A 25,311-nucleotide genomic window follows, 5' to 3' on the forward strand; every position below is an offset into this window, starting at 1 on the left:
AATGAGCTCTTTGGCTCTTCGTAGATCACTGGCCTCCACTGGACAGGATGATAACTGCTCTGCTGTGTGCCTTACATCCTCCATTGCTGACATGTAAAGGAGACTCTCGCTTAGTTCAGGTGATAGGAACCTGTGCTTTTTGAAATAGGATGGTCCATACTCTGCCCTGGTTGTCCCCATGAAATTAGGAATAATCATAGACTGTAGCAAAGTGGTGCCTTTGAATTTTCTAGTGCAGGGGTTCTCAACCTTTTTCTTTCTGAGCCCCCCCCCCCCCCCCACCCCAACATGCTATAAAAACTCCACGGCCCACCTGTGCCACAACAACTGTTTTTCTGCATATAAAAGCCAGGCTCAGCGTTTGGGGGTAGCAAGCAGGGCAATTGCCCTGTTCCCCATGCCACAGGGGGCCCTGCAAAGCTAAGTAGCTCAGGCTTCTGCTTCAGCCCCAGGTATCTGGACCTGGAGCCACAGGCTTCAGCCCCAGGTGGTGGGGCTTTGATTTTCTGCCCTGGGCCCCAGCAGTTCTAATGCCAACCCTGCTTGGCGGCCCCCCCTGAAACCTGCTCGCAGCACCCCAGTGGGTCCCGGATCCCTGGTTGAGAACCACTGTTCTAGTGGTCTCTCATAGCAACCCAACTCAAGTGAGGGTCAGGCAGCTGAACACATCTGCTGTTCGGACTGACCTGAACTGAATTCTTGAGTAGACCATAGCATTTCACTTAGCTGGCACATCTCCTTCTCCATGCTTCTCTCTAAGAAATACATTCTACAGAGAGATCACAGTGAAACCTTTTATTTCTTAACTATAAAGGTATTTCCTCAGCTCAATGAACCAGGAGTTATGCACCGAACTCTCAGGCCAGCTAGTCGTGAAGAGAATCTCTCTCCAAGGGTTAAACTCCCCAGTTTTCAATTACTGTTACATAAAAACCCTTATGTTTAATTGCATTTATTGCATTTCTTTGTTTCTGAAGCCCTTGCAGAGCCCCTGTGATCATCTCCAGCATAGCCTTTTATAAACAGGTCACACAGAGAGGATATCCCGCTGATGCAGCCACATGCTGTTCTTCCACTGGGTAGCTCCATTTATCCTGGTGGCATCATAAGAAAGAGCAATAGCATTTCCTGATACTTCTCCAGGTCTTATTTACGTCCTGTGGCTTGTCCTGTATTTTGTACTCCTTTACTCTTTGAAAAGTGGAGTATAAGGGAGATCATTAGATATCTTTTTGCTTCCATACAGGCTGCGTAGTGGATAGATTGTCAGGTACATTCTTGTCCATACTGCACACTGAGGAGGAAGAGTGGGTTTTCTTACTGGAGTAAGAGGCCAGTGAAGATTATTTCTTGCAGCCTGTATTCCCCAAGCAATATTTTAACTATTTCTCATGTAATAGTAAAATAGCTTCACACCAGCAGAGCCACCTCTCCTTTCATTGAGCTAGTGTTACAAACAACCAGCTTTTTAGGCCATGATGACTCCAAGACCTCCAGCTGCATTGCTCAGATTTACAGTACCAGGTGGGCGGATGCCACCACACAGGGCCAACCACAGCAATGTGCCATGCTCACTATTTCAGGGAACTCGGGTGTCGCTGGGGGAAGGGCACTCCTGGGACTAAGCAAGTGGCACTTGGTTTTCCCTACAGATCATTATCTTTCATTTCAAATCCTATCCCTGCCACCCAGCATTCCTTTTAAGAAAAGGGAAAAACATCCCTCTGGCTCTTGCTACATGGGGAGTGTTGTGCAGCAAAGTTCTTGAATCAGGGGGGTGGAGGATATTGTTTCACACCAACCCTTCAGCCAGAAGCAAAGTTGTTTCCCCTAACAATGAAATTAAATTATATTAGATTACATGAATAGTCAAGATCAACTACAACTGTGCGCTACAAGCTTGTGCAAGTAGTCTCTTATTTAAATGAATTGCTGGGTCATTTTAATCAGTGAAGTGGCTTAGCCTAGCAAAGACTGCCCTTCCTTTCAGTATAAGAGGCTTCCCTACCTGCACTTATCACTACTGAAAGAGCAATCCATACAATTGGGCCCCGATTCAGCAGAGCACTTAAGCACGTGATTAACTTTAAGTTCTATCGAAGTCATTGGCCTTAAATGCCTGGGGAGCTCAGGGGAGGCAAAGTGCAAAACAGCCACTTAGAGAATGAGATGGGAGCAGAGATAGGGAGGAGAAAGACACTGAGCTAACAATACATCCTGTGTAATATTTTCCAAGGTGCCAAAGTGACATAAAGAAGTCACTTCGGCACCTTGGAAAATATTTCTCCCACCTACACAGCATAGCCATGCTATGCCCATATGCCAGCCCGGCTTTTCAGAGTGGTGTTCATAAAGTTCATAAACCCAAACTCGTTTTGCTGGCTCTGCAAACCCTGAAAGTATTTTGCAATGTGCCACAAAACTTCAGGCTCTAGAAGGCTCTTCCCACCCTACTTCTAGCAAACCAAGAGATCTCACTGTCACAGTTCAGGACAACTGCACCTGTATTCCAGCCAAGGCTTCCAGCTCCCCAGCCATTGCGTTTCTGGGTGGACACCCTTGTCTGTCTCCCTTCTGACCAGGGGATGTCCTGGTTGCTCAGTTCCCTGACTACACTATGATATTCTCAGCACAGACAGGTTGCCCAAGGACACTGCTTGCTTTCTCTTCAGAGATGCTTAACAGCTGTAACTGCTACAGCAGGAGTAGGCAACCTATGGCACGCGTGCCAAAGGCGGCATGCGAGCTGATTTTCAGTGGCACTCACACTGCCCGGGTCCTGGCCACCGGTCCAGGGGGCTCTGCATTTTAATTTAATTTTAAATGAAGCTTCTTAAACATTTTAAAAACCTTATTTATTTTACATACAACAATAGTTTAGTTATATATTATAGAGTTATAGAAAGAGACCTTCTAAAAACGTTCAAATGTATTACTGGCACACAAAACCTTAAATCAGAGTGAATAAATGAAGACTCGGCACACCACTTCTGAAAGGTTGCCAACCCCTGTGCTACAGTTATTAGGTCCTTGAGGAAGATTGGGGTAGGGATTGGCTGTCTGGGGGAGTTCCCCTTGGAGATTAGAATTTGACTCTAAAAGAACTTGAAGGGGCTGATTTACTTCCAGTCCCTGAGAACTGAAACTAACTAAAAAAATGTTGCAGCCAGCATGGGGGAGTTCTGTATTAGACCTTATCCTAACAGATAAAGAAGGACTGATCACAGAAGTAAAAATTAGGGCTGTCGAGCGATTAAAAATGAATTGCGATTAATCATGTGATTAAAAAAATTAATCACGATTAGTCATGCGATTAATCAGGCTGTTAAACAATAAGAGAATACCATTTATTTAAATATTTTTGGATGTTTTCTACATTGATTTCAATTACAACACACAATACAAAGTACACAGTGCTCACTTTATATTTATTTTTGATGACGAATATTTGCACTGTAAAAAACAAAAGAAATAGTATTTTTCAATTCACCTAATACAAGTACTGTAGTGCAATCTCTTTATCATGAAAGTTGAACTTACAAATATAGAATTATGTACAAAAATAACTGCATTCAAAAATAAAACAATGTAAAACTTTAGAGCCTACAAGTCCACTCAGTCCTACTTCTTGTTCAGCCAATCGCTCAGACAAACAAGTTTGTTTACATTTGCAGGAGATAATGCTGCCCGCTTCTTTTTTACAATGTCACCTGAAAGTGAGAACAGGCATTTGCATGGTACTGTTGTAGCCAGCGTCGCAAGATATTTACCTGCCAGATACGGTAAAAATTAATATGGGCCTTCATGCTTCAACCACCATTCCAGAGGACGTGTCCATGCTGATGATGAGTTCTGCTCGATAATGATCCAAAGCAGTGCGGACTGACGCACATTCATTTACATCATCTGAGTCAGATGCCACCAGCAGAAGGTTGATTCTCCTTTTTGGTGGTTCAGGTTCTGTAGTTTCCACATTGGAGCATTGCTCTTGTAAGACTTCTGAAAGCATGCTCCACACCTTGACCCTCTCAGATTTTGGAAGACACTTCAGATTCTTAACCATTGGGTTGAGTGCTATAGTTATCTTTAGACATCTCACATTTGTACCTTCTTTGCGTTTTGTCAAATTTGCAGTGAAATTAAAACAAACATGTGCTGGGTCATCATCCGAGACTGCCATAACATGAAATATATGGCAGAAGGAGGGTAAAACAGAGCAGGGGACATACAATTCTCCCTGGAGTTCAGTCACAAATTTAATGAACGCATTATTTTTTAATGTGCATCATCAACATGGAAGCATGTCCTCTGGAATGGTGGCTGAAGCATAAAGGGGCATACAAATGTTTAGCATAACTGGTATGTAAATATCTTGCAACACTGGCTACAAAACTGCCATGTGAATGCTTGTTCTCACTTTCAGGCAATACTGTAAATAAGAAACAGGCAACATTATCTCCCATAAATGTAAACAAACTTGTTTGTCTTAGCGATTGGCTGAACAAAAAGTAGGACTGAGTGGATTTGTAGTCTCTAAAGTTTTACATTGTTTTGTCTTTGATTTATGTAACAACAAAAAAATCTACATTTGTAAGTTGCACTTTCAGGATAACAAGATTGCACACTACAGGACTTGTATGAGGAGAACTTAAATACACAATTTCTTTTGTTTATCATTTTTACAGTGCAAATATTTGTCATAAAAATAGTAATATAAAGTGAGCATTGTACACTTTGTATTATGCGTTGCAATTAAAATCAATATATTTGAAAATGTAGAAAAACATCCAAAACATTTAATAAATTTCAGTTTGTATTCTATTGTTTAACAGTTCAATTAAAACTGCGATTAATCACGATTCATTTTTTTATCGTGATTAATTTTTTGGAGTTCATTGCGTGAGTTAACTGCAATTAATTGACAGTCCTAGTAAAAATTAATGGCAGCTTAGGTACATATTATCATTACTTGATCACATTAATAATGTGCAGTCAGAACACAGTCCAGACTATTAACATATACACTTGGTGCTTTAATAGGGCCAATTTCACAAAGCTGTAAACAATTGTTAACCAAATCAGCTGTGAGGAAGATTTTAATCAGAAAAATGTGAATGATAATTGGGAATCACAATCAAAGAAGAAAACTGTATTGGTTAAAATAAATACCTGGTTTAGAGGGGAAGTGAAGGCAGCTGTAAAATTTTTTTTTTAAATAAAGTATAACAAATGGAAGAAAGAGGAAGTTGATAGTAATGAATATAAATCAGAAGTTAGGAATTGTAGAAAAACAACAAGGGAAACCAAAGGACACAAGGAGAAATCTATGGCCAGCAGAGTTAAGGACAATAAATACAATTTTTAAAAATAGTAGGAACAAAAAGGGATCCTGACAATGTATTGGCCAGGTAGAATTATCAATAATAATAAATAAAGAGGCAGAGGTATTCAATAAATGTTTCTGTTCTGTATTTGGAGAAAAAACATATGAGGCAGTCTCGTCATATGATGATATCACTTTTTCCATTCCACTAGTATCTCTGGAGGATGTTAATCAGGAGCTACTAAAGTTAGACATTTTAAAATCAGCAGGTCCTGATAACTTATATCCATGAGTTTTAAAAGAGCTGGCTGAGGAACTTGCTGGACCATTAATGTTGCTTTTCAATAAGTTTTGGAGCACTGGGGAAGTTCCAGAAGACTGGAAGAAAGCTAATGTTGGGCCAATTTTTAAAAAAGGTAAATGGGATGACCCAGGTAATTATAGATCTGTTGGCCTGACATTGATCGCAGGCAAGACAATGGGGGGAGGGATAGCTCAGTGGTTTCAGCATTGGCCTGCTTAAACCCAGGGTTGTAAGTTCAGTCCTTGAGGGGGCCACTTAGGGATCTAGGGCAAAATCAGTACTTGGTCCTGCTAGTGAAGGCAGGGGACTGGACTTAATGACCTTTCAGGGTCCCTTCCAGCTCTATGAGATAGGTATATCTCCATATATTTATTTAAAATATATATATATTGGATAATCAGCTGAACATGAGCTCCCAGTGTGAGATTGTGGCCAAGAGAGCTAATGCAATCGTGGGATGGAATACTGTGTCCAGTTCTGGCACCCACCATTCAGGAAGGATGTTAGTAAATTGGAGAGGGTTCAGAGAAGAGCCACAAGAATGACCAAAGGATTAGAAAACATGTCATGCAGTAATAAACTCAAAGAGCTCAATCTATTTAGCTTAACAAAGAGAAGATTAAGGGGTGACTTGATTAAAGTCTATAACTATCTGCATGTGGATAAATATTTAATAATGTGTTCTTCAATCTAGCAGAGAAAGGTATAACACGATCCAATGGCTGAAAGTTGAAGTGAGATAAATTCAGACTGGAAATAATGAGTAAATTTTTTAAAGGTGAGAGTAATTAATCATGGAACAATTTACCAAGGGTTGTGATGGATTCTCCATCCCTGTCAACTTTTAAATCAAGATTGGATGTTTTTCTAAAAGATCTGCTCCAGGAATTATAGTGGGGAAGTTCTATGTCCTGCGTTATACAGGAGGTCAGAGCAGATGATGACAGTGGTCCATTTATGACTCTATGAAGGGCAGTGTTTGCACACCACTGCTGCTGAAATGCATTCACTGGTATGCAGGGAGGAGGTTGCGGTTTTTAAAAGGGGACATGGCAATCCTGGGGAGAAGATGCTTTGCTGAAAACGTCATGCCTGCAGCCGGGGCAGAAATATTCACTTTATGTTTAATCAAATATTGTGAAAAATAAAATTCAGGGCTTTTTCCCTTCTCCACATTGGCCTAATGCTCCCTGAGGCCCTGCTAAATATACAATGGCTCTGCTAGGCACACATCCCCAACAGAAGATGAGTAAAACCTGTGATGAATGCTCCTAAACCACAAAAATAGTCTCTGTTGAACTAGAAACTTTGTTTTATCCACAATCTGACACCGTAAACAGAAAAACCTGACAAGATTGTTTGCTGGGGGGGGTGGGGGGTGGGATGATGATTTTGTGCTGAATTAGCAGTGGGAAGTGACCAGTCTTCTCTCTCTCAAGTTCACTCCTACTCATATACATGTTATGACTAGGTTAGATGTACCTCTGTTGAGGATGGTCTAATCTGACCTTGGCACAGATGGGGGAGATGATGTCTTGAGGTCCCTTCCAGCCCTACATTTTTATGATTCTATCTTTTACCACTTGCAGATCTCAGAGTTTCTTAAAACAGCTAGCCAGGTGTCCAGTAAAGGGAAGGCAAAACCAATGTCAGGTTCCTAGAAAAAGCAAGACCAACAACCATTGGCTGAGAGTCCACCATTCATTTGTCACCACACCCTTAGAAAGTGCTGCAGGCAATATAAACCAGACCTGCTGTAAACAAGTTTCACTCTTCTCTGAATGTTCACTTTAAGGTCTGCATTTATTTGCCTACCTTTGAGCTAATACATATGGGACCAATTCATCCCCGGGGGCAAGTCCACTGAAGAAAATACCAAGGTGAAATTGGAGAAGGGATGAGTGATTTTGAGTGCCCAATTCAGACACCTTTAAGAGGCCTCATTTTTGGGGGGTGGGTGCTGCAGACTTTCTAAAAAACTGCCCCTTTTAAGGTATCTCGAATTGGGCCCTTAACCACTGAGGCTCCCAGATGCATAAGTCAATTGACTCTCATGGATTCCGTGTGAACTTATATATTCAAGGGGGGAGGGGGGAAGATAATCACTGCAGGAGTGTGACCTCTAACATTTCAGGCAACAGAAGAGTCCCAGGAAATAGCCTTTTTATACTAACCTATGCCAACCACATTTCAAATATCAAAACCTCAAAAAATACCATAGAATAAATTAAAGCCTGAGCTCATGCCAGGGCCGGCTCCAGGCACCAGCGCAGGAAGCAGGTGCTTGGGGCGGCCAATGGAAAGGGGCGGCACGTCCGGGTCTTCGGTGGCGGGTCCCTCAGTCCCTCTTGGAGGGAAGGACCGGCCGCCGAATTAGGAAGCAGCGCAGTAGAGCTGCTGCCGAAGTGCCGCCAATCGCGGCTTTATCTTTTTTTTTCTTCTTCGCCTCTTGGGGAGGCAAAAAAGCTAGAGCCGGCCCTGGCTCATGCATCCAGAAATATAGATGACGGCCGGCATCTGCTCCTGGTTGCGCTGCTGACTTACTGTTTGACCTTGGGTAAGCCACTTATTTTGTGCCTCAGTTTCCCCATCAATAAAATCAGATGAAAGGCATTATAGTGGTGCAAAGCATTCTTAATCATTATAACAAATGTAGATCTTGGTTCTTTCCTTTCCCCAAGAGGTGATCTATGGAAGCCACTTTCTTTCTTTTAAAAAAAGTGGATTAAAAAAAAAAACTTTCTAAAATAAAATCAAAAGAAAGAATAAGGCTGGAGTTATATCTGTTCAACGAAAATCCAACATTTAAATGAGACTGCACTCACAAAAAACCAATTGTCTTACAAGGGCAATTGAAAATCAAAGTGAACGAGTATTTATAGCTACTGAGCTGTTTAAAACAACAAACTGAAACTGCAGCAGCAACCACTTCACAAAGTCATATTCTTGAAGAAGGGGAAAAAAAAGATCAAAGATCTGCAGGCAGCCAGCTCTGCATACAAGTGGCTTTATCAGCTCTTGGCTGTGTTAAAGGGAGTCAGGCATCCTGAAAGAGAAAATATTTAATGAGGCGATGAATAACACTTCTTGGCCTTAATTATAAGGCTAGTACTAAGCAACAATAATTGCAGGATAAATTATCATCAAGAGATATTTCCAAATAAAAAAAAATGCATGTCATTATCAAACAATTATTTTAAGTCTCATTTACATATAAAAAAGAATAAATGGGATATTCTTTTTTTTTCTCCCTTCCATTTGTGGGGGTGGTGGAAATTTTCAGGGTGGTGCATGGGAATGAGATGCACAACACCCAGTATTGCTAATGACAGACTAATTCTCCTCACACCATGTTGCGAGTTATGCATTCATGTCTGAGGGCAGAATTCAACCCAAGAAAAACTCAAATATCTTTGATATACTACCCCAGATTAGGGTATGTTTAATAGTGGAGATGTATGGCCTAATATCTCTTTACAAAATCATCATTGGAAATAAATGGGAGAGAAGGTGTATCTAAGTTAGGGAATATTAGATGTTATGGAGAGTAAGGTAGATAAATACGGAAGCCCTATTGACCTCAGCAGATGAGATTTTAAAAAGCTCAGGATTACAGGGACACAAAAACCATACACGCTCTTGGAACCAGTAGATCACTCAGAACTACAGCTGGCCAGAAAATGGTTTCCCCAGACCAGTTTCCAATCCCAAATTGAAAAGTCAAAATCTAGAAAATGTTAATGAACCAACAATCCCCCCCCCCCTCAAAAAAAGAAAATCAGTTTGGGTCAATCAAAATGTTTTGCTTCTGTGATTTTGAAATGTTTTGTTTTGATCTTGATCGTTTAAAATGTATTTTAGCTTCAATTTCAAAACCATCCTTTTGAACTGAAAAAGCAGAATTTTTCATTTTGAAAATGTTGAAATTGTTTGCAAATTTCAACTTTTCCCCCCTAAAAACGTTTTGAGATGAGAAATTCATCAAAAGCAAAAATTCCCCACAGTTTTGATAAATCAGCATTTTCCAATTAAAAAAGGTTTGATTAAAAAACCCCTGACTAGCTCTACTCAGAACCACCCCCTGAAGTATTCAGAGCCCCATAACTTGGTCTCCATTAGCTGTGTATTTTCCCCTTTCTTACTCCTATCTTCTCTTCTCTCTCTGACACACACATACATGCACACTAAGCACACGCAGGGCTTAATTTTCCATTGTGTTGCATGCTTCTTGTGCACCACTAGTGCAATGTGGTGTAAAACAGAGAATCAGGCCCATATACACACACAGACACAGTAATCGGAAACTAGGGGCCTGATCCAAAGTGCAATGAAGAAAATGAAAAGACTCCAACTGACTCAATAGGCTTTAGATCAAGCCCTAGATTCTGAATGCTTAAAAGTGGAATTATTTTTAGTTACAAAACAGATTAAAATTCATTCAGTTCCACTACTTTTTTTCAGTATAAAGTTCACTGACAATGAGGCACAGTTAGTGCACTAGCCGCCGTTTCTTATAACCGAGAGCCAAGGCTCTCAAAATAGAGAAAGATGCACAGTTCCTATTTCAAAAGCTCCCTCTAGCTTTCCCCAACTGTTTGTTACCAGGATTTTTCCTGATGATCTGCTAGAAAAAACAGCTTAGAGTCAAAGGTGGTCTCATCAGCCTTAGAGAAACACAAGCAGATATTGTATAACCAATTTCAAGTGGGTTTTTAATTTGTAAAAGCCACACAGTTAAGACGACGCTAAAAACCCACCCTCTTCTTTTGATTCAAGATCAAAGAGATTTTTATAAAAGTGACATAACCCTTAGATGTCCCAGAAAACCACATTTACCACTGAATTAACCAGCTTCAGTCTCCAAGCCTCACACACACACACACAAACTGGAACAGAGGGGTTGGAGACCAGTTTCTCAATTGTGAGCACATCTGAAAGAAACAAGCATAGGTCAAGCCCCCTGTCACTTAGTGCCAGCACATGATAGCCATTGTGGAGGGATATAAGGATCCCTAAATGACAGATGTAGGATTAGAGAGCCAGATCCTCAGCTGGTGTAAATCTGTGTCGTTCTATTGACTTCACTGACTTACACCAGCAAATCTGACCCAGAGGCTCCAAACTGGTAGAATCCTGGGGGATTGCAACAGTGGCATGTTCAGACTCTTATGAGACAGACACTCCTTTCTCTCCTTCCCCAGTGACTGGTCAAAAGCTCTGGTGGCTGCATAGATGGCCTGAGAATATTGACCTGAGGAGAGGTAGAAAGGAGCAATTGGAAAGGGGGATGAGTAAGATCACATACGTTTTCAGAAACTGGAGCCTTTGTCCAATCTGTGCGCATGCACACTTGTGTTTTCAGGGACAAAGTTGGCATTTTGGGCACATAGCGGGCCAGGCCAGTGACTATCTGGCCACATACATGCATATAATCTCTTAACTACATGTGCCTATACAGCAGTGTATAGACAAAATTGGTGAGTAATTGCATGTGCAATGGTGCATGTGGACTTGGTTGCAAGAATCAAATCCAAAACATTTCCCGGACATTTAGGACCCTGATCAGCCCCCTCTAGCAAAAATGTGGGAAGCAGCAAAATGCCCCCAAATTTACTCCAAAGCAGTAAAATGTACTACACCCCAAATTGGTGCACTTTTTCAATGGGACCACATAGTTTTCAGTGAGCGTGGATGTTCCAGATAGGGCAGAGGTGATATTGACCAAAATGCTTTAGAAGCACCTGCACTAACACTAACACTTAGTGACCCGTTCTACATGAGATTGCCTGTTTGGCTCAGACAGGAACATGCACACGAGCAGTGACAGCTGAGAGTATCAGCAAGAGACAGTGGGAAGACATTACAAATGTGGAAGAAGGGAAAGTAATGGGAATGCACTTCAGAATCCCCTCAGACATGGCAGATGACCCTGGAGGTAAATCAGAGGTATATGAGCAGGCTTGCTCCCTAGTCTCAGATGTGAATAGGTGCTCACACTGATGCTTTTGTAAGGTATTGGCTTTGGGTGTGTATGTGTTTGCATGTGAGTGAATGACAGAGAGCAGTCAAGTTGCTGCGGGCCCGAATTGGATCAAAGCCCTACTCCTGATGACACATAATGGAAATTCTCTCTGTTCAAGCAGTAGAGACCTGTGATTTTGGAGTTGAAGTGCCAAGGTGTAATCCTACTTCTACAGGCATGTGTGTATCCACCCAGCATGTAGGTCTCCAGCAATCTATTCTATGTCCTTATATGACCCTTATGTGAGTATGGGTGTCTGTTTTCTGAAGCACATGCATTCATTGCTCTAGATGCTGCATTGAATAGTGCTGCGCAAACCTGGCCAAATTTTCAACAGTCAGTCCAAGTACACACACCTGGACATTCCGGGTGGAAACACCTGAGCATGTGCTAATATGTCCACGCTCTAATCTAATACTCATCAGAGTGCAGGTGTTAACATTTGCATCAAAACCCACTGCAGCTTTAACTAGCTCACTTTCTGACATTTAGAAAGCAGCTTGCTGACTAAGAGATTTGGCCTTGACCAGACCTACTTATTGGAAGGCCATTTGCATTTTTCTGATGGAATGCTCAAAAATGAGCAAGTATGAAACTCACTGTATCAGTTCCTCGCTCATAGAAGAGGGGAATATGGTGACATGCTATGTTACATACCTAACCCACAGTTAGGAGTTGAAGGTGTTGGGATGAATCTCAGGACAGGAGCTAGTGAAGGAGGAGAGCCCATCACAAATAGGCTGACTTCCAAAAACTTAGTGATAGTGGCAGTGTTCATGCCCTCTTCAAAACAATCAAATCTATGCACCTTTGGTGCGAGTGGGTTATAGCAAGAGTGAGATCCAGCACAGCTGGTTGAAAATTGGAATTTCCATCCTGAAAGAAATTCCAATAGTTCGAAATTTGTTTCCATCCTGAATCTCCAACAATGAAACATGGTCATGTGACTCCCATCATACACCACATTCATTTAATCATAGGGAATACTTAAGTGCTTCCTGGGTGATGGAGTCCATGCAGGGACCCAGTTTGTTAAGGAGACCAGAGACAAGAGGCACCAGAGCAGCTCAGGCAATGCAGATTAACATCAAACTGATCTGAAACTAAACACTTTGATTTGGTTCAATAAATCTGCCCCAGAATGAAACGTTTCATTTCAATTTTTCTAGCAGATGATCACGAAAAACTTTTGATTTTGTACAAACTGCATTTTCCATTGGAAAAAAACATTTCTACAGAAAATTCATGACCAGCTCTGATGTCCAGCCTACCAAAGTCCAGGGAATGGGCTAGAATAGTCCTTAAACACAAAAGAAAAATCAAATAACTTTTGTTTCTAATACCTGACCTATATATATCAACCCAATCCAACTCCCAGTGAAGTCAATAGAACAACTCTTCTCTGGTGGAAAGGCATCAAGCCCTATATGACTAGAAAAATATGCATAAACTTGGTGTTTCTACAAAATAAATCATCTGACTCCTTCCTTTACTATTATCATCCCTACTGACTCTTCCAATTATTTTATCGCTCTTGTGAATTACACAGATGATACATTATAACCTCATCCTATTTCTACAGGTATTCTCAGGAAACTGCAATGTCTCAGCATTAAAACAAAGCACTGCACGTTATGCAATAAAACAGAAGTTTATAATGAAGTTAAAAATTGGGAGCTTTATGAGAAAGTTAAAATTGTCACAGAGAACGGTGCAGAAAGATTTATTGCATTAACAGTGTGCCCTAAAATGAAAAGATTAAATAAAAAAAGCAAAGTCTTTTATAAACTGAAGCAAACGTAGAGGCAATGTCAAAGCTATTCGGCCACAAATTAGACCCATCATTTTTGCTTTGCAGGGTCTGTCTTGCCCATGATTTTTTTTCTGCACAGGATTGGATACAACAGAATGAAGAGAACAGGGAACTAGGCCAAAAAAGAGATGGAGAGCACATTTCTGAAGGAGTATAAAGGGATGTACAGGGTGTCTATGTTAGGTGTGGTAGTAATATCCCTTGATATCACCAATCACAGACTGTATAAGGTGTGCACAAAGGGTAGGTCTACACTGCAATCTGTGCAGCACGAGTAGGCATACCCACACAACTATAACTGTGCTAGCATGACTAAAAAAGTGCAGATGCAGCAATATGGGCTTCAGCAGGTTTGAACAACCACGACAGGGAGCCCAGGCATGACCCGCAATGACACCGTGGATTGCAGTGGGGACATACCCAAATGCACACCAAACAAGGTTCTCTTTAGAGGGTGGTCATTTTTTCCCCTACAGAAAATCTTCACTTTTTTTCCCTTTTAGTGGAGTTATGCTTAGGGTGATCATATTTTCCAAAGGGAAAATGAGACACTGCATGGGGCACGCCCGAGGGCCTCTCCCCTGCACGGGGCTGGCCTGAGGCCCCCCTCTGTCTGTCTGGGGCTGGCTTCACTGCACGCCCACACACTGCCGGCCTTCTGCACTAGGGTGGGGCTGGTGTCGCTGCTCGCTGGAGCCTTGCCTGCGCACTGCTCAAACTCTGTCTCCCCCCGCTGCGTGGGCAGGCATTGCTGCTTCCCCCTCCCCCACTCGTTCCCCTACACCCCACCTTTTTGGCAAAAGTGGGCATCTGTCCGGTTTGCTCTTGCCAACTAATCAAGTTGGCAAGAGCAAATGGGACAAATGCCCACTTTTGCCAAAAGAGTCACCATAGCCGGGACAGGGCTTAAAAAAGGGACTGTCTCAGCCAAAACGGGACATATGGTCACCCTTCTTTAATTGGGTTCAGTCTATGTGCGCACACAAGAGCCCAGTAGCAGGGTGTCAACAGCTAATGCAAAGAGCACATTTTCAGTAATGTACACAGACCCGAAACCAGACTAACAGTGATCAAGGAAATCCAAGCATGTTGTCAATGTTGCTTTGCCATAGTATTGTCAGTTATCTCACTTAAAATGTTTGATTCAGCCACCCTCATTTGCCCCATTGATTTGAATGGGATTACTTGCAGAGTAAATTCCTACTCAAGAGGAGTAATGATGGCAGACCCTGTGAGATGCTGAATACCATCAATTCCCATCCAAGGGTTCTCACTTAGCACCCTGTGGAGTGCAGGGCCAGTTTGCATCTATTTTTTATGTTGTTATTATAATTAATAAAGAAAATCAACAAAAGCTCTGACAGAAATAAATGGTCAGAAAAGAACTCCTTCCTCTAAATTCAAAAGACTTAAGAAGTATCTACTATGGGAAGGCAATAGACCAGATCCTCAGAAGATGTAAATCAAAGCCAATGGAGCTTCACCAATTCACACGGGCTGAAGATATGGCCAATATAGAGACATAACTCCCCCTTCCCCCCGCAAATTCCACAAATGCTTTCTGATTCAAAGTGACTAGTGCTTCCCTTTAAACAATTACATTCTCCAGCACGTCTCCCAATGTGGGTCTTCTAATGTATTCTCATGTACGAACATTTATTGCCTGTGTATGTTTCCATTTTCCTTGAGATTTCAAAATAGTTGGCACTGTTAACTTAGAATATTGCTAGTTAATTGTTGGCTAGAAAAGACAAATTCTGAGCAAGGGAACCGTTCTGGGAGGATTTAGTGTATTTGAATTATTTAGACCCCTGCCGGTAACGTGACAGGATTGTTTCTCTCTTGCAGTAGCCTGCTGGTACAAGAATTAAAACTGTCAGTGCACGGTAAAGCCTGGGCTAGGCCTTCGTAATGAGCTTGATCAGTCAATAAATGATTTTATACAGCAAATTAAACCGTACATGTGTTTTGGGTGGTAAATATTTAGAGAATAAAGATATCTAGCTAATGAGGAGGGCTGGGTAGGAAAAAATATAATGCAAATGTCAATCCTTTAAATCTTCATCATGGTAGGATTTTGTAGAAAGTTTACTGCCACCGTCTTCTTTTATTTTGTCTACCTCTGCAAACAGCAAGGGAACACCCTATTTCCACTGTATTTACAGATGCACTGGGTGGAGGTGGTATTTGGGCTGCTGGATTTTGTGTTGGTCAGAATTCCACCGACACATTTGGCTCTAGAGCTCGAACATCCAACAGCCTTATGTTGAAAGCACTATCAGAGAGAAGCGTTCTAGACTTGTGTTCATAATAACAGATGAAAGCAGCAAGTTTCAGTAGGCAGTGTGGTTCAGTGGGGAGGGTGGTAGGCTTGTGGCCTCGGTTCCATTTCTGGCTTTAGTCCCTTCCCCAAAGAACTTCACTATCTAATGTATATCGTTTCGGGATCTGGTTGCATCTTTCCATGTGTCCTGCTATCACAGCTGCAATCAGCACAGACACTCAAACTGGACACCTCTCTTACAAACAGGAGACTGCATCCAACAGGATGACCCTTCCGTTCTGGAATTTACTTTTCCCTTTTCACCCACCCCAGCCCCAGACCTATTAACCTTCTAGTTATGTTCCAAGAGCCATCTTTTTTCTAGGGAAGGGCTGGGATGTTTTTTATCTTGGAAGGGGCATTTATTACCAAGATTAACATTTTCCATAAAAAAAAAAAATCATTTTCGTCAAAAAGTCACTTTTCGTCGAGAAAATGCTTCTATTAAAAATAAAATAATAATAATAATAATAATAATAATAAAATAAAAAACCCAACCTCCAGCAGCTCTGTGAAGAATCCATGGCATTCTTTCCAAAGCTAGGAGTGTTAACCCAAAGTCCTTGTCAAATTCCAACTCCAGTAGCAATATTTATTCTGCCACTGCAGTCGCATACATTATTTTTCTATATGTTCTGACAAGGAAAGTGTGCTCAAAACCCTAATAGAGTCCAGTAGAGCAATGATTTTAATTATGTATTTATGTATGTATGCATTCATTATTTGTAAAGCTTTTAATCATCCAGCTAATAGGCACCCCTCCCATGCTGAGCAACCTTACAACTTCTAATATTTACATTCACATTAAAAAGTCATCTCAATATTCTGTAGTGTAGATGCACACTATTAAAAGACATGCCTATTTGACACAACCCTATAGTGTTAATTAAATTAATATAAATATTTTAACAGAGCACAATCATCAAAAAGTAACACTGCGTTTCCAGATTTATATCTATAGTTTGAACAAGGAAGCAATTTGCTTTTGGTCAGTTCATTGGTATTTTTCTTCTTTTCACTATAGTTAGAAAATTGGTGGGTAGTTGAGGGAGAGAGGTGTTGTCTAGTGGACATATTGACTGGATATCAAGAGACGTGGGTTCTATTCCTGGCTCTTCCACTGGATTGCTGGGTGACCTTGGGCAAGTCACGTTGCTTCTCTGTGCCTCGGTTTCCCCATCTGTGACCTCTTTTGCAAAGATGACAAGCACTAGCTATGATTATTTTTTCATGAAAATTTCATATCCAAGCCTCCTTTGTTTGGAATTTCAGTCATTTTGAATAGCAGATTAATGTTTTTTCAGGTGGTTTTTATGTAGAAAAACATTGAAATCCTATGGCTACTTTAGGTAATGAAATGTGAGTGTTCTTTGTATTAGGACCACCCTGGGGGCCAGCAAACATTAGTTATTTAGTCAAAGGCTTTTTCAACTCAAAGTTTAAAATATTGTACTGAAAATCTTGGGGATACTTTGATGTGAGTGTTTAAATCGTTGGATTGCCTATTGGTGCTTATCATTGGTGCAGTTTTCACTTTATTTATAGCATTTTAGTACAAACTTAGAATTCATCAATCCTGGCATTAAGATGATGAGTGCAGCACATTCTGGCAGAGGGGGCGTGTCCAGGTGCTCCTAGAGCACTAATGTATTCTGGTTCTTCTCAGCTGATGCATTGCCCTCCGGGGGCCACAGTCAGATGGTGCACTCTAGTGCAGCCCAGGTCAGAGGCTAATGTAGAATCAGCCCTGGGATTTGGAGGCTGCAACTGGCTCTTTTGTGATCACCGCAGGCAGCTGAAAATCAAGCCATAAACTCAATTAATTTTACCCCATTCATCCAAGTCTGAGCTAAAATCCAGTTCACAGGGACAGAGCTTGCACAGAAATCCCCAGCTCTCTCCATGTCCCCACGCTCTAACATGGGTCTTACACTGAGCAAGCGTCTCAACTATACTCCGTTCCAGGCTGGCACTGACAATTCAGAACACATTTGGTATGGCAATGATTGAATGGTAGAGCCGCCAACTATTCCAGGCTTTGCTATGAGTGTAAAATTTGAAAAGAGCCCAGTTATATATTGAAAGGAAATTGAGCCACAGACTATCCTTGTAAAGCAGTCAGAACAGCACAGAACACTCTCCAAATAATATGCTATTAAGTGTAGTAAATCCAAACAGCACCCTAGACACTTATTTGGAAGTTCAGAATGCATATTATGGATATACTATTAATGCTTGTTTTTAGCATGAAATCTATCCAACCACAAACATTCAGTGCTATTGATATTAACTATTTCTTGAAAGAACTGATATACTACTGCAGTTTATTTGCATGGCAGGGAATGAAACTTCATGTTTCACCTTCTTCACGCCTTTCTTTGATTAGATTGCCTCAGTTTAATTACCAAATTCTGTTAAAAGACTTCAGCACAGATGTAATTTCACGCAGGTGTTACCTGGTATAATGAGGCCAGATGTTTCCCATGACATAGGCCTGGCTCATTTGAAATGTGTGTGCTGCAATAGATTGATTTGTACATCCATTAGTTCAAAGTGAAAAAAAAATGGTGAGGAATTATGAACAAGGTGAAATTTCGAATAGAGGAACCCGTAATAATACCTATTTTTTCCTCTTCTCTTTGTCCTTGGTTTCTTTCCTGTATTTAAGCTTTACTTTTAATGACAGTTAAAGATCTCTCACTGCAGTGTCTATTTCAATTAGTTCAGCTGGTTGGCCAAAAGTACAAAGATCATGAGTGTCTGATGCAAACATGCACAGATCATGCATGGAATAGGCAAGGGTGTACTTGTCTGGGCATTAAACTGACTGCCGCCTGTCTTGCATCATCCATGTATCATCTTGCACTGTTACGACAATGGAGTTAGCCAGTTTCATAGTATTTTAGGATGGGGAGGAGAACGTCAGGTTTCCACCCACAGAAACTCTTCTCTGTTTGCAAAACATTGAGTAAAGAATAAAAAGTGCTTTTACTTGATCACAAATCCACCAACCCATGAATTTTCACTGTTAGTATATATTTCATAACACAGCTCTCAAGAAAGTTGATATCACGGCACAAAAAAATGGGAGTGTTCAAACTGGGGGGAGAACTGACTATCTGTATGGATAGTGAGAACCACATCATCAGATAGGCCACGCAGTGGCTCATGGCATTTTGTGGTGCAAGACTAATTTTTTGTTACTCTAATAAAGCGCATAGAAGTAAATAATATTAAGTGACTTCTACTGTTATGCAATACAAGAAGCCAAAAAGTCCTGAGAGGCTTAATGGAGATGAACTATTTACAGCCCGTCCCTCAAAAGTTGTCTGAGCAACTTTGCCTTCTCATCCTCGCATCCCACATATTATAAGCATTGCTGTTGCCCCCAATCCAGAAGTAAAGCAGGAGTAACCAGCATAGGAGAGAGGAGAATCAGAATTTGTTTGAAAACCTGTCCCTCATTTACCCCCAAAACTTTCAGTTGTTCTAACACTGTGAGTGCTTCTTGGGACCAATACATTCCTATCTTCTGGTGATTTAGATGGCAATGACCAACTGCGGGCAAAGTAAAAAAAAACCGAAAACAAATCTAAAGGATAGAACCGGAGGGGATTTTCTCAGTGAGGTATTTCCAGTTTTGAGCTCACACATAAGGGTTGTTCTGTAATATTCACATTTCATTCCAAAAGGAGCAAACCCAATCCCAGCTGTCAGAGTAAGTGAATCCAATTGGCAGTTCAAATACCAGAGCGAGTCAGGACTTTTACACATTTCTCCCCATTGTTCTGTCTAGTGCGATGCTGCATAGACGACATAAAACCAACCCTGGGACTCTGAAACTCATGGGACTGCAAAGCTTTGAACACTGAAGAGTTGAGCATTACCGGAAAGTTCATAATAAGCATTGGCACAAAGGGGCTTGCCAAGCAGGTATTACAGAAGCTCAAAACAACCAAGACTTTTATTCTGTGCAATATGGCTTACTGCTTTTTAAAATTAAAAAAAAAAAAAAAAATCCCACAGGAGATCAAAATCATTGTAAACCACTCTGACCTTCCCATCTTGCAAATACTTATGCTTGTGCTTAACTTTAATCCCCAGGGGGAAACTCAGATGCTTACAGTTAAGTACTTGGATAAGCATTTGCAGGGTGGGTGAGCGGCTACAATTGTAGAAATATTTTTTTTTAATTAAAAATATAAACTTAACATCAGCCAAACATATTTCTTTAAAATTAGTTGTTTGAATGGTTTTTGTTTTGTTTTGTTAGGTGGGGAGCTTAAAGGTACATGTCAAACAAAGTATTTGTAAAATAACTAACACCAACCGCTCTGTCTACCCTCATTATTTCAATTCAGGGACTGGCAGAACAAGACTTAATATTACAATAAAGCAAAACTGGTGTCAGCAAAAAAAAAAAAAAAAAAAAGTTTCGATGACACACTGATATGGAACACTATGATACATGGATAAAAACTATGTGAAAACCAGAAACACATAAGACTGCAATTTAATCTTTTTATTTGAAATATAAATATTGTTACTATCAAGCTTGACAGTATAGAAAATGTGTGCCCTGCAGCCTTCTGACAAAACAAAATTTATATTTAAAACTTCCTGAAATAATGCCTTTCATATGTGGGGTTTTGTCACATTGCAGTGGCTCTGAGCCTACCTTATGGTCCTGCACCTTTAATTATTTTATGCCTAGAAGACACATTTTAAATAGAAGAGGCGGGTTACAAGAGTTTTGACAGCTGGGGATGATTAAAATACTGACAACATGCACTATATAAAATTCCCTGAGGTTTTAGCAGGGTACTCATAGGAAAGTTAGAGATTAGAATTAAAAAAAAAAAAAAAAAAAAAAAGTATTTTTACCCACCAGCACGAAATGTTCAGGACATTTCCCCCCTCCTCTTCCATATAAACTTTTTTTTAAAATATCTCAAGGCCACATACTTGAAAATTGGTCAACAAATTTGATTTACTAATCTGTTCCCATTTAACAAATATGCAGCCAGGTTTCATGGCCAGCTGTTCTATATCACTTTGTGAATGGAGCGAGGGGAGAGCTGGATTTCAAACATAGTTAATGTTGGTTTTTTTTTTTTTTTTTCCTTACAAGGGTGTTACTGATTGTGCTGATTTTCTTGCTTCTTGACTGATGTGGTTGTGTTTCTCTTTGTGCAAAATATTGTTGTTGCTACTACAGTGGAGAAAATGTGGCCCTTAGGCCATGATTGGCCAAGGTTTGTGAACATATTCCTAACTGTAAGTATCTCAATAGCCCACGCTGAGTTCACATGCTTAAAATTAGGCACATGTTTAAGTACTTTGCTGAACTGAGGGCCTAAGAATCAGATGTATTAAGTTCATCCTGAACATTCAGACAATAATATAAAGGGAAGAGATGGGTTCTGATGGTCACGGCTGAAGCTCAGTGGTTGTATTTTACATGAAGCTTTTGATCCAAACAAACTCGTAAAAGCAAATCCCCAAAACAACCATATTTTGCCTTAAAGCCACGAAGAACTGCAGAGGCCACCCATTGGCTCAGGCGAACGCGAAACTCGCCACAAGTTATTGTTCATGATCATTCATGGATTTCAATTGCCTAGGACTGTGCTAGGCACCTCACAGCAACAAGTGAAGCCAGAGGGTGAAATCCTGACGCCACCCAAGTCAATGGCAAAACTCCCATTGATTTCACTGAGGCCAGGATTTCACCACCAGTTCTTGCCCCAAAAAGCTGACAATCTACCATTCAACAAGCGATGCTCACGGGAGAGAGAGAATAATGTGATCATACAGTTAATCAGTAAGGCAGATAGATAGATGGAAAGTGAACTCCCCTCAATTTTCTTAAGCTTCCTGGCAGAGGTGAGGCTTTAGGAAGGATAGGAATGAGGCAAATGAAGGACATACCCACATATAGGGTACAGCATGGAAGACAACCCAGTGATAATTGCCGGTAAAAGCAACAAAAGCAGTGCCAAGGCTTGTATCATTGGTGGAGCAGAGAGAAGGACAGAAATGGAAGTAGACCTGGTAAGAGAGGGGGACATGAGTTATGCAGTACAGATCATTGTAGATTCAACCAAAACTTCACAAGTTTTGCTAGATACATGTGACAAGTCAGTCTACTGAAGTCAATGGATTTACACCCTTTTACACCAACAGACGATCTGGGCAAAAATGTAAAATCCCTTTGCTAGGCTGCTTCTCCGTGATGGAGAATGCGAAATTTACATGAATGAAATATTATTCTCCATTGAAAAGATACATTTAATAGGATACAGACACAGTCATTCCACTAGGATACAATACCACCTTCAGTACTTACCGGTACCTCCATTTCTGTATACTAAGGCCCACAGTGAGATATTATTGATGCCACTGCAAGATACATGTTTTCCCATTAGGTCAAGTGAATCCTAAATGCCCTAAAAAAATCCTTTTTGCCCTTAAGGAGTAGTGAAGAATAAGTCTTTGCCTGTAGTACACTATGAGAGCTGTTTGGTCGTTTCCCAAAGATCATGTCAAATACTAAGGGTATGTCTACACTGCAATGTACATTCAGGGTCAGTAAAACTCAAGTTAGCTTGAGCATCTACACTCATTTGTAACCCCAGGTTAGGAATTGTTGAACCCTGGGTCCCAACCTAGGGCTCCGGGTCTACACTACATTATGTAGGCCCGTGTCCAGACACCCATAACCCAGCCTTCTTAGTGCTCTCTCAAAATGTGGCCACTCTAGCCCTCTGTTCATGGTGCAGTGTGGGAAAACTTGACTGTCCTGAGGACAAAGAAAGTCATGGGATTGTGGGATATTTTTGGCAGACTTGAAGAGCATGAGTCCAGCAGAGCTGCATCTACACTGAAAAGCAATAAGGTTTGAACACTGGGTCTCTGTTTGACTCGGGCTCAGATCCTCCACCCCTATGGGGTACTGGGACCCTGGATCTGAGCCCTTGACAGGGGCGCCGGATCGAAAGGGGGGGGGGGGAGGCCATGACGCTTTCACTTTTTGAAAGTGGATGGGCCTGACCCATCCACTTTATGCCACAGGCCCCACCCCTGCCTCCTCCGAGGACCTGCCCCCTGGTTGGAGCCAGGTCAGGGTAAGAGCTACATGGGCAGCTGTGTGGAGCCGCGGACCCTCCACCCACCTGGGGCAGGGGGCCCAGGGCTGCTCTTGGGTCCCCCAGCCCAGGCAGGAAGAGGAGGGGTGTGGCCACAGAGGGGGTGTGGGCCCATGGCCCCCCCCCCACTTTTGGGAAGGCTCCGCCACCCCTAGCCCTGGGTTACCATGATTTGTGTGTCAATGGAAGGAGGGGTTATACTTGAGCTGGAGTTCCAACCCTGGGCTGACATTGCAGTGTAGACATACCGAAAGTGTCCCATGAGATGTGCAATGCATCTGAAATAATGCAATTCATTCTAAGATAATTGTAGTGACTGTATAGTGAATTTAATAATATTGATATTAATAATGGGGTAAAGGACAAGAAAGACCTTTTTTTTAAAATGGTGCAATGCACATTATTGAAGGAGGAGTGAAATTACGTAAACAGAAGCCAAGAATAGTTGAAGTATTTGATTCGAGAAGTACAAGGACATAATGAGAATTTATCAAGTGTTCCTATTTTATTTGGCTAGGATACAAAATACTTGTTTTATTCAGTGTTTGTAAATATAATGTTGAATACATTTTTCTATGGAGGAACACAGATTCCCCCATCCCCCTCTGAAAATATGCAAATTTACCAATTTCATACCTGGGGAACAAACAAAAAACATAACATAGCAGAAGCACTTGATAAAAATATTATTTTAACGCCAAAGAAAACTAAAATAAGTATATTTGAAATATTGTTTCCATAAACAGGTCTCATATTCCATGAGTCTCTAAGATTTCAAATTACAACAAGCAGGCAAAGTGGAATATACCCTGTTTCTTGTTAAGGAGAAAAAATTGGTTGGAAAGACAACTTATCTTAAAAGGGCAAAACATGAGCTCAGACCAGGTTATTACAGAAGTGAATCCGACAAAGTGGGCATTCACCCACGAAAGCTTATGCTCCAATACATGTTAGTCTTAAAGGTGCCACAGGACTCTCTGTTGCTTTTTACAGATCCAGACTAACACGGCTACCCCGCTGATTCAGAAGTGAATGTAATTTAAAAGAATAAAATGAGCCATTTGCAGATTCCCTTTTTGGAAAATGTGCCCTGGAGAGTGGCTAACTTGCTGCCTGTGATCATTTAGGCTTGAAGAAGTGTTTTGACACCAATGCAGTAAGTGCCTGGTTTCATGGTTCACTTGTTAATACTGTACTCTTCTCACTGGACCACTGGCATTCTGGACAGAAGCAGGAGTGTGTGAAAGACTAGCACCCTTTCTAACAGGTGAATTTATCCATCTGAGGTTTCATCCTGGGGAAACCTCTCCGATTGATGTTCTGTGTACTTTTTTTCAGAACAATCACTAGTCAAGGGTGTTCCCTCAGCTGTGCTTTAGGAATTCATGATATTGTAGATAATATGGAAAGATTCAGACACAGTCTAAAGCACTAGACACAATAAATACAGATCCAAAATAATTTAGAAGACACTTCATTCACATGAACAACATGTGCTATAGTACTATAAAGTTAGGCACTGGGGGTAAAATTTCATAGCGTTGTGTAGGATTTTACTTGCCTGACTTTGGGTTTGAGTCAATGAAAGTCAAGCAGCTTGAAATGTCATTCAGTTCTTTGAAAATTTCCCCCTATATAGTTTTATGAACTCTTGAACTGCTTAGCACTCAACAGTAAAGTTGTTATTGTGTTTCTATTGTACTATGATAACTTATATATCCAGGAATCCAAGCCAAGATATAGTGGTTGCCAGAACCCCCCTCCCCCCAGTATTTATCATGTAGCTAAGTCACCATAATTATATCCTATTCTAAGTATAGAGATATACTATGATACTAGGTACAGTAGCTCTGTGTGGCAAATATTGACTACGTAAGCAGCAACCACATCTGGGCTATGATATACAGCGGTGCCTCCCCATACTGTTGAATATGCCATTATACATCAACCAGATGTGGAAAGGCTTGAGCACCCCCTTTCCCCTCCCCCCCAAAAAAATAAACTCAGGGGGTGGAAAGGTCCTCTATTGTCAAGGAAATCACCAGACCCAGGGACAGCTATACCGAGCTACACCTGACCTCATACACCACCCCACTCTCACCATACTTAAAATCACAATACTTGTGGTCTTGTTTTCAAAAATGCTGAATACCCAGCCGCTCCCATGAAAATCAATGGCTGTTCTGCCCATTTGAACTTCAGGCCATTGATAAAGAAAATGAAGAGTCCTTGCTGGGGAATGGGCTGTGTGAAAGACAGACATCCATGTGCTTTCATTATACCACGTACACTGTGTGGGTATGAGCTCAGTCCAGGCAGGAAAGATCAGAGTACCCCCACCCTATTCCCATCTGTCTGTCAACATTGCATAATCAGCT

The sequence above is a fragment of the Terrapene carolina genome, unplaced genomic scaffold (assembly GCF_002925995.2).
Source record: "Terrapene carolina triunguis isolate 2854851 unplaced genomic scaffold, T_m_triunguis-2.0 Scaffold33911, whole genome shotgun sequence".
Lineage (NCBI taxonomy): Eukaryota > Metazoa > Chordata > Testudines > Emydidae > Terrapene > Terrapene triunguis.